This window comes from Diadema antillarum, unplaced genomic scaffold, assembly GCF_040938485.1.
Source record: "Diadema antillarum isolate AM-2024a unplaced genomic scaffold, OU_Dant_1.0 seq00001068_RagTag, whole genome shotgun sequence".
Lineage (NCBI taxonomy): Eukaryota > Metazoa > Echinodermata > Echinoidea > Diadematoida > Diadematidae > Diadema > Diadema antillarum.
The window spans coordinates 289473-304751 of NW_027271893.1; positions in this window are offsets into that span (position 1 = coordinate 289473).

The window sequence follows — 15279 nt, forward strand, 5'->3', positions numbered from 1 at the left end:
GCAATCCACTAAGCGGCAGGATACTGTGTAGTAAGCTGTCGAGCCGACTCTTCTTCGCCTCTCACTTTCAATGAGGTCAAAATCCATTTCCAGATTCGAAAGATGTCCACATAATTACAATACCAGCTGCAACCGTTTAGGAAAAAACTACCAAAATAGTTTGACTATAACGACATGGAATAAACACAGTCTATACTAAGACGGCAGGAAAATCAGCCTGTCGGTAGTAATGCAGGAGTATGATTGCTTCAATCTGGGTGGAAGAAACTTGCAAGAATAAGGGGGAAAAAAACCCTCTCACATCTGTGAAATATCAATTTGCAGCCAAGCGTTCAGATGGCCGCGCGATTTCAAAATATGTTATAAAGTCATTAGTCACAGTAAATAAGTGACTCTATTTATCAAACAGGGGTTGTCTGTGTAAATTTCGTGCAAGGTTGTCACAGTGTCCCTCGCTGCAGCGGGAATTTAGACCAACATATGTCCGTTACGATTCACGGCTCTGCGAGCGCAGAATTATCTTTTGGTCCTGCGTCGCCGCTCACCACGGCACGGCGCGATCCGCCGATACAGCGCGCTGTTTTTCATCAAATTGATTATTACTATTCATTAGCCGCTTGCTCACTTCATGCGCTCATAAACTGGATCCACAGAGCGTTGTTTCACGGCTAGTGATTTTCCCTTCTACCCCTTCTAAGATTTCGTGGCCTTCCTTCTCAAAATCTTCCTATTTTGTCTTCATCTCTATAGCTTCCTTCACCACATTCAGTGCCGTAGCACCTTTTTTTTTGTGTGTGCTTGTGTGATTTTGTTTTTAGGGGTTCGAGTAAATCCAGATCAACTCTTACTTCTCTTTCCCTTCCGCTTCCTTTTCGTCCTCCTCCTTCTTCTCCTCCTTCTCATTTTGATCAGCAGCAGTGATATCAAGGATCACATCATCGCCAGCAACATCACTAGCACTTTTAATCTTTAAAAACGTTGTCATTCTGTTTGTCAATACGTATAGTTGGGGGGGGGGGGTGTTTTCATTGTTTTCATTGTATTTTGCATAATTGTTTTATCGTAATTGTAAAATATACATTCATGATGAGGTAAGACAAGTGTAATAACGACTGGTGTTATGAAACTGTTCATGTTATTTTATCATAATCATCATCGTCGTCGAAATATGACGAAGGTGGAATCTTTTTCACTTTAATTTTTCCCCTGTTCTCATTCTAATTTAGGAAATATTTTGAAATATGCTCACTATAGCTTGAAAGGCCTAATTTATCTTCTTTTTTTTAAATCCCTTTTCGCTATTCACTTTCGTTCAGAATACCGGAATCTGGGAAATTACATTTGCTTTTAGGTAAAGCACATAGTACACAAATTGTATCAAAATAAGTGGTGAAGCACAAAATGGTGCTATAAGAATGTCACAGATTTGTCACATTTCTCTGAAATGTCCACATTTTCCTTTTACTGCTCATCTTCAGGATTTGACATATTTTACAGAACTTCTTTTGACGTCACATATATCACTTCTTCTTGATTTCTTCTCTACGCGTTTAATTAGAAATACATCTGCAACCATCTCTCTTTTATCCCTCTCACTTCCCCTTCTCTCTTTCTCCCTCTCTCCTTCTTTCACGCTTGTCAGCAAAAACCAGCAATCTTCTAGTTTTTCGGTGTAAAAAATGCTTATCATACAATCCAGATATCCAGACAATACTTTTATTCCTTCGTCGTTTAATTTCTAAAGAAGCCAGTTAATATTTGATCAAGTCGTAATCTATCATGCGAAAATTGCACAGAGTCAGTTGTTTGATTCTTTGATCACTGGTATTTCTTCCATTCACTGGTAATGCCACAATTGTCGTTCGCAATCCATTTTTGGTCAAAAATTTAGTGTTCCCCGAAAAACTTTCCCTTGTCTACAGAAAACGACATGTAATACGACTTTGATTTGATTCTCATCTCGACAGTGTCATTACTCGGTTTCTAATACGATTCACATTAAACGGGAGAACTCTGACAAGATTAATTTGTTTTTTACATTGGCTTGTCACGCATCAAATCGTGATATTCAAACTTATGAGACTGAAACTCACAGTTTTCCCCTCGTATCAGCCCGCCCCTTTGTTCACGATGTTTAGACGACAAACTTCCTTCTATCTCCGAATATAAATACAAACGAAGATCTAAACAGGAGGCCGAGCTTCGGGAGTAATGTATATATCCGTTGTATACATTTCTACTTTATTACCGCATTGTGTGGGCGTCAGTTATTGAGCAAATTAATAAGTTGGTAGTTTGACAAGTTAATTATCTGCCGTGACAGGCGGGTTCGCTCTGCTGGCTGCCCGTGTGAGCTTCCCCTGGTTCCTCAGCAAATAAAGAAACTGCTCGAGTGTGGAGAGGGATGCGAAGAAGAGATTGAGAAATCAAAGAGAGGAGATCAAGAATAAGACAAATGGAAACGCTTAGCTGGAGCGCATCCGACAGGAGCGTGGGCTTATTGAATTCTGAGCTGCAGCGAGCACGGGCATAATTCTTCTCGGATTAGACAATTGAAAGGAGAAACGAAGTAGCACATAGTAATCACTGGTTTATAAAATATGATTCCCTAAAGGCATCGGGGTGGGAGGAGGAAGACGGGGAAAGAAAAGGGTTGGGGAGAGTAATAATTAATAGAGAAACATTTGGATTGAATGAGCGATTGTTGACATGAAACGTCCGAAGACGGACATGTGTTTGAGATTAGCTTTGGGTAGTGGCGCGGTTGTGTAAATGATGGAAGGATCTAGGAGAAAAGGAACATTGCTAGTTAAAGGGGTTCGTTTTGACTCAAATCTGACTGCCGCTGAGAAAGGGCATAATGATATTTATGACTGTCCTGTGGACTCTTAAATGGCATAGCTTGAAGGAGATTAATAAAAGTGACACGTTGATTTAAGTTTGCCCCGTCCCGCTGAATGCCACTGTTTCCATGGCTCGGAAGTTTGCCTACTGAATTAAGTCAGATGGCGGAAGATATTTCTAGTTTTCCAATCCACTTTCAGCCCGCAGAGATGGTAATCTGCATTTAATAGCAATAATGATTAATCACCCCGCCCATGGCACGGGTAGCAATTGAAAGCCTAAGTAACGATGTACTTCCCTGTACACCGCATTTCCTGTGTTTATTGTTTTCAGGGTTTCGGCATTTCCATTTCATTTTGATATTGTCAGCGCGCAAGCGCCATTGTGTATTTTCTTAATTGCATTATTAGGGAAAATTATGTTTTTCAACGCACGTATAACAAAGCTATTAAAAATTGTTTTAAGTTATTTCCTCGTGTGCATGAACAGCTACCAGTCTGACTACAAAAGGAATTTGATGTTGTATTGAGATTACGCTACAAAGATATTTCAATATAATACTTCAATGCATAAGATTGTTTTTCGAATCAAATGAGAAACAAAAATACGTTACACATTAGTGTACTGTATCTGGATTAAAAATCTTGGTGTATTTGTATCACCCCTTCATATCTTTGTATTTACTGTCAATTGCTGTTTTCGGAGGATTTGAAGTGTTTGAACAATTGCAGAAGACAGACAGGTTGGCGATAACAGATCAGCGTTGAACACTTTGTAATACGGGGAACGTATCACTTCGTAATAATTATGCGGGGACTAATGTATTAAAAGGAAGTCACTTTCTTTTAGTTTCCTATTGTTTCATATGATATCACATTGATGATAACAATGATTGATTAACGTTAATTTGTCTTGTAGCCTTATGATTGAAATAAACTGGACTGAAACTGAAACTAAAACTCGTGAACGAGAAATAGGAACGTGCGTCTGCACCGTTTTAGACATTTCATTTGAGTTGAATTGGTTTCTGCATCAGAAAAATAACATGCTTGATAATATAAAACGAGATAAGTATATGATATTAAACTGCATGTAACATCCCTCAATAATTGATTGAAGGAATACATAAATTATAATTATAAAATCGTAATCTAAACAGAGAGAAGTTGCGAAAATGTAGGAAATCTCAGTCTTACCCTGTCGCTTTACACGTGCCCTCTCAAAACAAATTCTGTAATAATGATATTGTCCATAGAAAATGACATCGGAAGTGACATCAGCTGATGTCCATACGGGATATTCATCCATGATTATAAAACAGTGACGTTAAATGAACATAGTGATAAGCATTGTGCAAGGTAAAGTGATCATGTTGGTCACTAAATCGCTTTCATGTTTGGATATCCATTATGCTTTTACCACGACATACTATGGATATCAGTATAATCTACAGACTAAAAGTTATCACTTTCGCTTCTTCCTTTTCAAACTCCCCATTTATACTTTACATTGTATATATCGGTCATGATCTTTCTTTCTTTTAGAAAACGAGAAAACGAGGGCTTGTACTTATGTGATTAATTGCCAACTCCTTTCGATTTCTCCAGATGTCGAATTCCCTTTATCTTTGATAACACATATTTCTTTAGAAGTAAATTAGTTGATTCTTTAGACTCGCGGTGGAGGTATTCCCTGCTCAGACTACCTTGTGACAGACAGATTGTTGAAGGTCATGGACCCGGGGAAGGCAAACACCCCCCCCCCCCCCCCCCACCCTCCCCGGCACCTTCTCACCTCCCAGTAGCCTGCAGACAACAAGTCCATCAGACCGACTGCTGACGAACTTGACTTCTGTCTTCATGGAAAATAAGCTTACAGTTCGTCATCCCGAAGATTTATTAGTCAGAAAATGAGATAAGTTTCGCTAATTCGAAGGTTTGTTGATCCGAAATTGAAACAAGGTTCCCAATTCCGAAGGTTCGTTAGTCCGCAAAATCTTCTTAATAAACGTTTTTTTTTTTCTATTTTCGAATTAACGACCCTTCGGAATAATGAACATCTCCTGAAAATAAGGCGGAAGAGGAAACCGAAACAGAAGACGGGGTATATTAAATCCGATGCACACTACCTATCGAAGATTATCAGTTTCAACGAAGCAGTTTTGTTTTTCGCACGACAATCCGAAATTTTCTAGCACTCATCTTCATGATATTGATCATTCGCAAAGATAAACTCTGTGCATATGATAATACTGTTTGCATAATAACGTGTTGTTTAAAGTAGAAAACATCTATTCTTGAGCTGCATGGCTTGAGATTATTCTTGTAAGGTTGTTGTGTATAGTTCCTCAAAAAGAGAAAACTATACACTCCGTTGTTTGAAAACGATTTGGAATTGCTTATGATATGACAATTACACAAAGGGGGAAAAGGAGAGCGAAATGTTGCAAATAGTATCATGGACTGCAAAATTGTACTCAGGCAGTGTAAGGTTATAGGTTCGGAGGTCAGGACTCAATTAACAAAAACATGTCATTCCCGCGGATTTTGTGTTTATCTAATAAAATCATTGTGTAGTATTTACCGGATTATCATCAGAAACACGTCTTTCAACAAAGACCTGTAATCACGCACATTTAATCTTAACCAATAATTGAGCAATTTTTGAAGATCAAGGAATCATTGCTTGATTGAATGATTTCAATTAACTTCCTTGACTTACTTGACTTAAGTCGGGTAGTATTCCCGAGATCCACAGATGATGTCCTTTCAGTGTTCTCTGTTTTCCATTACACTCGCTATAGACGTCCTTCGTGTCTTGGAGTCCAGATTTGATCAAGTACTTTTCATTACAGACATGTGACTCTTACAGACAAGCACACACATAATATATATATATATATATATATATATATATATATATATATGTATACACCCACACGCACACACAAACACAAACACACACACACACACACATATATATATATATATATATATATATATATATACAACAAGAACAACAACCACAACAATTACAACACATATACACACACATGTACACGCAACACAATCTTACGCTGATGTGAAAGTATTTTCAGGGGGAAATGCTTTCTACGTATACCTGAGTGCATAATATGCATTATACCATAATCCCAACACCTTTCACCTTTATATCTTACCATGCTTTACAGAAATCACAGAGAGTAATCCAAAGACTTAAACTGGATTTAACAAGTAAATAATCAGGAGACAGGTCGTTATCGCCGTCATAAAAATTGATTCATTCATCGAGAAGTTTTAATTTAGATTTGAGTTAACTCACATTGTATCGTGGACGTTTTAAAGAGCTAAACCGATTCATCGAAGCAGACCATAAACCGCCCCCTCTACTGCGGGCAAATTGCTCTCCGTTCAGTAAAAATCACGGATATGACTACAATCAACAACAACTGAAACAGGCAAATAGATGAAAGGACCAAGAAAAAAAAGGCCAGACCTCCACGCTTTCATAAATTATCCGAAAAAGCCATTTATGCGCGCAACTGAGAGGACTTTTCATGGTCGTTTTTCATCGGACAGAATTAATAAAGGTAGCGACTATTCTGGGGTGGCGGTCATGCTTGGCTGGCCCACACAGATGCGTGCCCGCCAGACTTCTTTCAATATTGAAAGTTCGTCCTCTGCGGTTTTTATCCAGATAGACATTGCCGAATAGCAGGCAATGGCAGGCGAATCGTGGACGTAGCACCTTTTGCACTGTTCTGTCAAAGGCGACTAGACCCTACTATAGGGGAAATTTGTTTAAATGAATATTTACCTAATAACATCTTGATATCTACCAACAATCCTAAACACAAGTCACTTCAAAGTCTGCATACAGCTTTGGTGATAGGGCATTTTTTTTCCAGGACTCGCAGAAATTGATAAACCTGCTGCAAATATTCTTTAGAAACATAAAAGCATATATGCTGTGTTGGATATATGCGGCCGATGATATTGTCTTTGTTTGACAATGCTCATGAGTAAACATGCCAGATGTTGATAATGACATTATGAATAACTGCAGTGAAAACACTATTGATATATGGCAGTAAATAGTAATGTTGGAATTCGTTTGCCAATCTAACCTCATAGCAATTTTTCTTCCCAAACCTTCACTCTAAAAAACAAAAATCAATCAATCAATCAATTTTGCCTTTTTACCAGTGTCACACTGGGAGCACCATTAAAGGTGCAGCTTCTCACCTTTCTGGTCTTTCAGTGCACCCGAAAAGGTGCTTCCAAAGTGGCACTATTTTTCATTTTAGAATTCAAACACTGATGAATAGGCCAGCCATAATTATTTCTCGTTCACATTAACCTGGCAAATTTGATGCATCTATCATGAGGTAGACATCTAAGACTAACACAGTTGAACTTGGAAGTCACGATGACAGTCCATGGATTCGAATTCAATTTGCCCAAGGGCAATAGCACTTAATCACGATATTCCAGTTATTTGCATCGAGTGAGATTTTTCACCTTTATAAAGGATCACGCTAACTCAGAGTTATATGAATCATACTTATACATAATCTAAATACAAATATAATTTTTTTATGAATATAATATATTCATTATATGCCATTAATTGTGTGTTTATATTATGATATACATACGTATAAATTATATTCATATATCTATGTGTACATGAATGACTCTCTCTCTCTCTCTCTCTCTGTGCTTGTGTGTGTGTGTATGTGTGTGTGTGTGTGTGTGTGTTTTTAAGTATTAGACAGATGAAGGTAACTTTGCCACAAAATTTACGTTACCGAAGACTTTGTTGCGTAATACACGAGTAATATATCAACATCTACAGTAATTGTAAATCTGGAAAAGAACAGCTGACGGAGTTATGGCACTTGTTTATTCATGTTGCTTGAGAATGGAAAAGGAAAAGCTGAAAAAAAAACACACACACATTAAGTATGACACTGCAGCATAAAACTTTGAAAGTACAGCCAATGGAAGATATTGATCACTAATTACATTGACTGACATAATTATAAAGGTATAGAGTTTACTGTTCACCACTGTGTGTATTCATTAAAAGATCTGTTTAGATAGAGAAAGAAGAATAAGAAGATTGGAGAGGTAGAAAAACGAGAGAGATAAGAAGAGGGAAAAGGAGGAGGAATAGGTATGCAAAGTGGAAGAAAAGTGGAGGAAATGAAATATAAGAGGGAGAAAATGAAGGAGGTAGTCATTTTTCTAGAGTCATTTAAAGACCTGTAGGTATAGACCTGATAAGGTCTGTTTGATAGAGAAAATTCAAAGGAATAGGTGAGAAGAGAGGAAGAGGAAAGGTCGAAGTAGAGATAGTCAGTTAGTGAAGACTAGCTCTAATTCTTTCTTGAAGAGTCCTGAAAAGGAATGTGGTTGAAGGGAGGAAGCGTACGGAGAGATTTTTTGATTTTTCGGACAGGTTGATTGTTCGTCTTCTATGGAGTGATTAACACAGATTGAGCTAGTGTAATGTGTATGTGTTGCTCATCAGGATATCTGATTCATATCGATGACCATACTCACTGTCCAAAGAGATGAGTATGTGTACTGTTCAAAACTCATATATCATTTATATCCTAATGTCACATTTTAAAATAACCTCACATAAGAACTCATAATACAATCTACACTTGGAAAGGTAGGCCTATAAAATGCATCGCCGTCGTACGTTAAGAGCTTTGAAAGATTATTGACTATCTATCAGGTTGCGCAGTGGTGATATTTTGATAGCTCAAAATGCATGCTCGAAATTTATCTTACAAAAGATTAGATAATAGCTAAAGCACTTGAATGTATACCCAACACGATGATCGAAGGTAAAAACAATCAAAGTTTCATATTATGATTAACTTCATTTGAATTTATTTGATTTGATATATCTATTCTCTGTATGGCACATCTTTCACAATTCTTTTTTCCCCCAGCAATATCATCAAACATACTACTACACAATATGGCTATTTTCTACAATTTCAACAATTTTCAATACACATACATCTGCGACATATCAATTACATGCACTATAAATTACCATGTAGAATTGACGTATTTCCATATACAAATTGTATTTTCGTAACGCAAGCCTTAAAATTACACGATCTGTATCTTTCTCTCCACATACAAATCTATTTTTTACTCAAAATTTTCAGGCTTGCATTGTGAATGGTGTGTATGAGCTCATGGAGTATTTCGCTTTTCCTTTTTTTTTCTCTTATTTTTCTTCATGTAAAAACACATTTATAATCATAATCTTAATATGCCGAAACAAACGTTATTGCTAGACACACATTTCATGGTGATTTTTCTAAAGGTTTGAAAAATATTTATCGACCTTCTGCATCTTATTTCTAAATTTTGTATACATCTGTATGTATCTTATTTATAAGATATAAACGTATACAATTTCCTTTCACAGTGGTGACTTTAACATGTTATAGGATAAATTCAAATTCCACGGAGAGTTTTAGAGAATGACAGACTGAACATCAGTGGCTGCGCAAATACCACTTTCTACTCGACCGAGTCATCGAGCGTTGCCCCCTTTCCCATTCCCTGGGTAGAGTGTTTGCTTGCCTGTATTTATACAACGAATATAAACATTTCAATTAGCGCTTCTTAACAAGCGTATAAATCTCGTTCAGGGATGTTAAAGTTGCCTGAGAACTGTTGGCCGTTTACACGCCACTGCTCACGTACGAGGCAGTACGGCACAAACTGCTATCTCCCACTCACCCATATTCTTAAAAAACACAGGAAAGACCACTGTGTTATGGGTTCCTGCTTCTTCTTCTTCTTCTTTTTCCCCTTGTTCTTCTCCTTTTTTCCCCCTTTTTTCAGATTTCATCTCACACGTGCGGAAAGTCCTCCCGAGGGGTGCGTGCGCTCTTTGGTTGTGCGTTGGGATTTGATTTATGCATTTGGCGCTGTTTAGCGACCACGAGCTCCCTTCTTCCTTGTTCCTCCTCGGGGATGTATCAATAACCCGCGACAAAATGGCGATATTAGAGTCATGTCACCCTGCATGATGGTTGCACCGCTAATTGGATAAAAGACCGCTGCAAATATTGCCGCATTAATCATTTACACGACGCGATCCAGTATGTTCTTGCCGGGAGGGCTTTCCTTTCTTCTTCTTGCGCCTTCTTCACAATCATCATTTTCCCCGATGCTGATATAGATGTGCGAAAAATGCAGCTTCGCGCGCGAGCCCCCGTCCCTCATCGTGTGGTCAGAGCTGCGACAAGTAAGTTAAAATAAGGTGGTTCGATAACTGGACGTACGCGCGTGGTAGAAATGGATCCCCGCATCGAGAGAGAGAGAGAGAGAGAGAGAAAAAAAAAGGAATAGCGCCCCGGCTTCCTCATTTCTATCTCTTCCTTCGTCAAATAAGAAGATGTTTTGAAAGGTTTTTATTACCTTCTACCTCCGGGGTAAACCATCGCATCCTAAAGCCGCTGAAAGTTGAGACGGTTGTTCCGCGAGAAGATGATGCGATCGCTAATTGATGGGGATGGCTTGTTATTTGAAAGGGAGTGTGGGTAAGGAAAACAATCGTAGGATCACGGAACTTCGGCATTTTGTCTTTCTGCTCCATTCGCCTATTACTATACTTGTATCTGTTTTGTATCAATCTGTCATGAATGTGTCAATCCGAGTACCACTGTTTGTTTGGGGGGGGGGGTTATTCAGCTATTAATATGTCTTTAAGTTTGAGTATGATTTCATATCTCAAGGTATGACGCCCTATATAGGACTGGCTACATGTCGGTTTTCTTATTTCAACAATCAGATAATCATCCTGTTTCTTAATGAACTAATATAGTAGAATAAACAGACTCGCACCATTCGTATATACCATAAGTAAAAGCTCAGGAATTTACAGATAGATAATATCTTTAAGAGAACGAAATCTTGAAAATAATAAAGTGCACTAATCGTATTTATAGAATAAAGTTGCATTGACTCCAAGATAGAAATTAAGTAATTTTGTGTTCGTAATTTCATGTAGTAAACTTTTTCTTCTGTAATTTATCACTTTTATCTAAAGTAAAATGCTTCCTGAAAATTGATTCTCGCCACCATGATTGACATGATGTCGTTCTTACTTTACAGACACGCGCATTCACAAACTACACACACATACATACACACACACACACACACACACACACAGATATATACATATATATATAGATGTATATACATATATATATATACATATATAACGAAGAATCAAGAAATAAACTAGTAATGCATTATTTCGCCAATAAGAATGAGTTTATTGTACTCAAATTTTGTACTCAAATTTTGTACTCAAAATTTGAGTACAATAAACTCATTCTTATTGGCGAAATAATGCATTCTAGTTTATTTCTTGATTCTTCGTTATATATTATTGGAGCCAATATATACATATAATTATACATATATATATATATATATATATATATATATATGAAAGTTCTGCGTCGGTGTGTAATAGATAGATATCAAGAGTAAAAGCAGTCGTATAAAAACACTGCAGGAGCCAAAAATTGGACTGACGTTTTGGTCAAAGACCTTTATCTTTATATATATATATATGTATATATATATATATATATATATATACATATGTGTGTGTGTGTGTGTGTGTGTGTGTGTGTGTATAATACTCTAAGATATATATTACATGTTATTTTGAATATTATTATTGTAAATGCTATATTCATCATCAACATTATTATTATTCTAAGCATCTTTCTGTATATCTGGGTTTCTCCATCCGCACTGAAATTTTGGTGTGCTTAATCGCTTTGTTGCCTGACTCTTCCATTCTGTTATGATATTTCTTTAAATCTAAATTCAAAACAAAAATTTGTCGAACACTTCGAAGTTTCGCCTATCCCTTCTTTGAAATCTTCCTTTGCCCTTAAATTCTGACAAACTAATCTATTTCTGTTGACGCAACTCCTCTGCTTTGTGTCTTGTCTAATTATCTGGAAGATAGCTTACTTTGTGATGTATCTCGACTATCACACTATCACTAATCACAAATCAAGGCTAAAGTCGTTGGTTTGACACTATGGTGTCGGTGATAAAATAGAATAAGTCATCTTTCTTCTTGCTTTAGTTCCATCTGAATCTGAATAAACCAGACAGACAGAGAGAATCGTGCCTTATTCCTTACACAACAAGTGATGAGCAATATTTTGCTCAGTTGTGTCAGCTATTCTTTGGGTTTTTCTTACATCCAATCACTTCATTATCATGTGTCTTATGTCCTATATCTTCCATGCATCTCCTTTCTCTCTATTTTATCTACATATTTCACTTTTATGTTTATCTATTTCAAACCTCTGAGGACTTTCGTCGCCCCTTGCACATCGTGTATACATGTCAAAGTATGTTTGCAGGGCTACGGACAAATATTGAACCAGTAACTCGTGATTGAATGCCGGTTTCCGTGTGTGTGGTTTTTTTTTCGTCGTTTTTCCCCCTCTTCCTTTTTTTTTTAAAGAAGTCACCAAGGATCTCGGTTCGTGTATTTTTCTACCTCCTATCCAGACCATAAACCAAGGATGAAGAAGCTAGAGAAGAAGAAGAATTCAAGAGAGAGGGGAGGAGGAGGAAGAAGAAAAAGTAGATCTAAGGAGAGAGATGAGCATCCACCTTCCCCCTTTGCCCATAAATTCATCTTCGTGGGAGATGCTGGGCTGTAAATGAGACGGGGAGGTGAGCGCAAAATGGATGAGATAATGGTCCCTGGTATTTGTTTCTTCCGTGTGCTCATTAAACATTCTATTTGCCTCCGTCCTCCGTCTTTGTCCGAGCCAAGCCCGAGCTTCGGGGAGGAAGATTGAGGAGATTAAAAATGGCTGCTTGCAGCAGACAAGTCTGCTCAGGAAACCGGAAGCGGCAGTCGCTGATGTTTTGGATGGTCATCAGCGAGTGTAATCTTCCTTTTTAGAGTCGCCGTGCCCGAGGTTTTTGGGGCAGCGTCCCGCGTCGACTGTATGGACTGAACTCGTCGGACCTTGAAGTCCCGTTGGAGTAAAAGTGGAGTGAGAAATATCTCGAGCTGCCTACAAGTGTGTGATAAACCACTTTAACGTCCTGGCAAGGCATTTTCACTCACCCAAAAGGTAATCTCCGTTGTTGCTGGACGCAGGGGGTGGGTGCGTTTTGTTTTTGCTTTGTTTTGTTTTGTTTTGTTTTGTTTTCGCAGAGAAGAAGAATAACTTTAACTAAAGACTGCTGTATCTTAGTTATGACGACGACAATGCTATGATTTCAAATCCATTGTAGCATTGTGGGTAAAAAGCAATTCGCCTTGATTTTTTCACTAGTCTTTGAGACTGAAATAGCAAAACGGAAATTCAAATTTCAACTTAAGTCGAATTCTAAGTCGGAGTTTATGAAGTCGAATTGCAACATCATTCATATAATATTATACGGAAAATAAATTCAGGGGCCACGGATCGTTTTGAGTTGGGGGGGGGGGGGTCTGCGGATGGGGGTCAATGGTAGCGCTCGTGGAGGGCCAATGGTGCCCTCGCTTTGAGTGGAAGAATCGTTTGGCGGAACCTTCGGAAAGTCTTGGTTTTTTGTTGTGTTTTTATCATTTTCCGATTTTTTCCCCCCAGAATCTTTTTAAGATCCAAAAGTACACAGCACTGAAGTAAGAGGGCGGCCCGTATACATAACAACCAACATAACGTGACAAAGATTGTCAGATTTTAGCAAATACACACAAAATACACATAAACACGTGAACAGGTAAAAGAGAGTTGTATTTTAAAGGTAAGGAATATCTCCATATTTTTTAGAATCTTCACAAAAGTTGTAAGATATGTGATAAATTGGAGTCAAATTGCACGCGTCAAAGCAAATGAGGAAATATCACATCTATTGTAGATCCCATAAATCAGTGCAGTTAACCACCCGACTTTATCACAGCAATATAGGTCATCGATCCCTGTTTATGTGGTAGACAATATAAAGAAAAAAAAAGATGTACCACAAACATATGATACACATTATAATAGCTATACAAAATACATGTACTTAATAATATTGTCGATACATCTCATTTTATTTCTTTTATAAACGTTGCATTTCAACCAGAAATAAACAAAGTTGTATACATGTATATCTATAACTGAATAAGGACTAGAAGCCATTGACTAGATTACCCTAAAATGATTTCGTAGCTTAGTCTTCTGCTTAAAAAAATAAAGTAGTGAAATGTAAAGAACAACTACATCAATGCTTCTCAGTTCTCTACACACAGAGAAATTAGGGTTCTATTAGGGTTCATATTTTCACCCTACGAGCAAATCTAACTAAAAGGCACCTTATAGGGTTCGGGATGGGTGTAGGGGTGCAAATCCGAACCCTAAAGGGAGCCAAGTCTTAAGGGTTCGAATTTGGAACCATTCCATAGTCTTTCCCGAAAGCTGACATGTGGGTGTTGAATGGTGTTTGCTTGAAATGCCACACTATGTTTGGATATTATCGTATATTTTTATTTGAAAATATAACTACACGTTGTTAAAGAGTAACAGTGTCATCAGTAATACTGTACTAAAAAAATTACTACTTGAATTAAACATTTGTTTTTTCTTCTCGCACCGGGATCAAGAATATCATTTCAATGACGTTATCATAGAGTACACGTATTATGCGTGCACGCGTGGACCGTTCAGCACTTGGTCAATGGCAAAGCTAAAATCGCATGCGCACGCCACGCCGTTGGTCGCGCGGTATACGTACGTACGTGCATACTACTGACGTTCCTCGTTTGAAATGGACAGACGACCGTGAGGTTGGGATGATGAATTAATCTTTTTGATGAGCCAAACGTTGTGAGTAGATAGTTGTACTAAAGTTCCGTTGAAAATATTTCACAGTAATCGATGATGATATGTGTGAATTATGCTAATCGAATGCTGAGTGGTGAAAACTGATGCGAAAGAGTTGTATCGAGGTACATGTGTACTAACATGTCAGAAGTGCGATCATACATATCAGGTACATACAGTAAAGCATAGCGAATAAGTCAATGAAAGTGCACGGTAATACGGAAAGCCTTAACCAAGGTACTAACTACGACCAACAGCCCCATACGCATAGCCATAGCGTAATTACGCTATGCGTATGGGGCTGCTGGACGCAGTTACCAAGGTACGTACGTAAATAGGTGACCGGATATAGTCGCATCATATTCGTTAATAGGAATTATTACGTTTGAGCCGAGTTGAGGCTCAGTTGGATATTGGTTTCTGTGAAGTTGACACGAAGAACGATGTAGGCATGTATGATGTGCCTAATGAAGAAAAATAGCGTTCCTGGTTCATTTAGGAGAATTTAAGACATGTATGAAGATTGAAGTCAGAAAATTTAGGTTGGC